A 3209-nucleotide genomic window follows, 5' to 3' on the forward strand; every position below is an offset into this window, starting at 1 on the left:
CCTCCTATAGTCAATGCAGACTCTCCAACTGTTCTGCACCCGAGTAGGAATCAGCTCCTCCTTCTCATTTCTGATCACTGTGAGGCCAGTCTTTTTCGGGACTACCTGGACGGGACTCACCCATTGGCTGTCGGAGATAGGATAAATGATTCCAGCTTGCAAAAGCTTGGTTATCTCCTTCTTCACTACATCAAGAATCACCGGGTTGAGTCTTCTCTGTGGCTGTCTTACTGGTTTAGCTCCATCCTCTAAATTTATTCGATGCATACATGTGGATGGGCTAATACCAGGAATGTCCGCCAGGGTCCAGCCTATAGCCTTCTTATGCTTCTTGAGAACTGACAACAACTTCTCCTCTTGCTCATCAGCAAGGGAGGCAGATATAATCACTAGAAAACTCTTGCTATCATCCAAGTAAGCGTATTTTAAATTTGATGGCAGAGGCTTCAATTCTGGTGTGGTCGGCTGGACAGTGGTAGAAGGAGATGGTTTCTCAGCCTTTACCTCATAAAGAAAGTCAGAGGTATGTGTACTTCCTGAAACATGGTTAGTCCTATCTGACTCTATAAAATCAATCTCAAGAGGTAAAACACCACCACCAGGCATGCAATCAATATCACTCTCAGATTCACTCTCAGCATCAAATTCAGACATATGATCAAGTACAATTTCAGACTCAATGCATGAAGAGTGAGAGGCATGTAGATTAGAATAAAGATCAGTCATGTATTCATCAACAACATGGTCAATTATTTCAGCACGAAATACAGAAAGATCTTCAGATGGGTATTTCATAGCATCCAGAATATTAAAATGAACAGTTATATCACCAAACTCCATGGACAGTGTGCCTGCATAAACATCTATCTTAGTTCTAGCAGTTTTCATAAACGGTCTGCCTAGAATGATGGGAACTGATCCTTTAGAAAATCCATCTTCCATATTCAAGATATAAAAATCAACAGGGAAAATCAGTTCACCAACTCTAACTAAGACATCTTCTATGAAACCAACAGGATAGGCAACACTTCTATTAGCTAAATGAATTACCACATCAGTTGACTGCAAGGGACCTAGAGATACAGAATTAAAAATCGACAGAGGCATAACACTAACAGAGGCTCCTAAATCTAGCATGGCATTGTCAAACTTACTATTCCCTATAATACAAGGTATGCTGAATGTACCTAGATGTTTGCATTTTTGAGGAATTTGAGGAACAGATTTACCAATCAATGCGGAGACATTTCTGCCCATGCTAATTCGTTCACTTCCTTTAAGTTTCCGCTTATTAGTGCACAGCTCCTTCAAGAATTTGGCATATCTTGGAATTTGCTTTATTGCATCCAACAGAGGTATGTTTACCTCTACTTTTCTAAACGTTTCCAAGATCTCTTTCTCTGCCTCTTCCATTTTTTTGTTGGAAACTGCTCTTGGAGGGAATGGAAGAGGGGGAATGTGCTGCTTCTGCAAATCAGAATTACCTGTGGAAGAAGATTCACCTGCACAGAAATTGTTAGGTAAATTTTTGTCATCACCTTTTTCTGGAATAGAGTGAAGTTTGGCAGGTTCATTTGCAGATGACGAAGGTGCTACGGGTTGAGGTCCTTGACACTGCTTTCCCGACCTCAATGAAATGGCACTGACATTTTTGGGATTTTGGACAGCTTGAGAAGGCAGCTTGTCAGAATTCTGGGACTGTTGTTGATTCAATTGAGTAGCTAATTGTCCCATCTGATTGGTTAAGCTCTGAATGGAGGCTCTGGTCTCTTGCTGAAACTGCATGTTCTGCATAGTCATTTGCCTCACAAGTTCTTCGAGGGAAGGTTGTGGAGGGGCCTCAACTGTTGGCTGTTTCTGGGGTTGTTGTTGTTGTTGGATTGGTGGAGGAATGTATGGTCTGCTTGGGCCAGCAGCATTTTGGAAGGAAGGAGCAGGCTGCTGTTGTTGTTGTTGCTGAGGGCTGGACCATCTGAGGTTAGGGTGATTCCTCCATCCAGGGTTGTATCTGTTGCTGGAAAGGTCATAATTGTTCTGCTGTGGTTGATTTTGCTGCTGAGGTTGAGGAGGTCTATTGTAAATATTTGCAACATAAGCTTCAGGCTGCTCAATTGCTCCAGGTTGCTGCATGGAAGGGCAAAGGTCTGTATGGTGGTCAGCAGAGGAGCACAAACCACAAACCCTTGCGACAGGTACAGATTTCTGATTCAAGGCCAGCTGGGTTACCAAGTTGACCAACGCATCCAGTTTGCCTTCAAGCTTCTTAGTTTCAGATGATGCAGATGGGTTTGTAGCTACCTCATGCACTCCTCTAATGACTATGGCATCATTTCTGGCGCTAAACTGCTGGGAGTTGGAGGCCATCTTCTCAATTAAATTTCTGGCTTCAGCAGGAGTCATGTCTCCATGGGCTCCACCACTGGCAGCATCTATCATACTTCTCTCCATATTACTGAGTCCTTCATAAAAATATTGGAGAAGAAGTTGTTCTGAAATCTGATGGTGGGGGCAACTGGCACATAGTTTCTTAAATCTCTCCCAGTACTCATACAGGCTCTCTCCACTGAGTTGTCTAATACCTGAGATATCCTTCCTGATGGCTGTGGTCCTGGAAGCAGGGAAAATTTTTTCTAAGAATACTCTCTTAAGGTCATCCCAGCTCGTGATGGACCTTGGAGCAAGGTAATACAGCCAGTCCTTTGCCACTCCCTCTAATGAATGAGGAAAAGCCTTCAGAAATATGTGATCCTCTTGGACATCTGGGGGTTTCATGGTGGAGCAGACAATGTGAAATTCTTTCAAATGTTTGTGCGGGTCTTCACCTGCAAGGCCATGAAACTTTGGAAGCAAATGAATCAGTCCAGTTTTAAGAACATATGGGACATCCTCATCAGGGTATTGGATGCACAAGCTTTCATAGGTGAAATCAGGTGCAGCCATTTCCCTTAGAGTCCTCTCACGAGGTGGAGGTTGTGCCATGTTCTCAGAATGTGCAAAATCAGAATGCTCAGAATCAGAATGCTCAAAATTATAATGCTCAAGATCAGGATGTTCAAAATCACCAATAACATAATGCACAGATTCACCAGTTATGGAATGCTCAGAATGATCAAAAGGTATAAAATGATGCCTAACTAATCTATGAAATGTCCTATCTATCTCAGGATCAAAGGGTTGTAAGTCAGATGGATTGCCTCTAGTCATACACT

The 3209-nt window shown here is 42.7% G+C and overlaps 1 non-coding gene across 1 annotated transcript; it reads left to right on the plus strand.

Annotated features, from left to right (window-relative positions):
• Positions 1–2494: 2494 nt before the first annotated feature.
• On the plus strand, positions 2495–2601 carry LOC114404710. Its single transcript, XR_003665117.1, has one exon. It is a non-coding gene; the product is annotated as a small nucleolar RNA R71 (small nucleolar RNA).
• The last annotated feature ends 608 nt before the right edge of the window (positions 2602–3209 follow it).

This window comes from Glycine soja, chromosome 2, assembly GCF_004193775.1.
Source record: "Glycine soja cultivar W05 chromosome 2, ASM419377v2, whole genome shotgun sequence".
In the NCBI taxonomy this organism is placed as follows: domain Eukaryota; kingdom Viridiplantae; phylum Streptophyta; class Magnoliopsida; order Fabales; family Fabaceae; genus Glycine; species Glycine soja.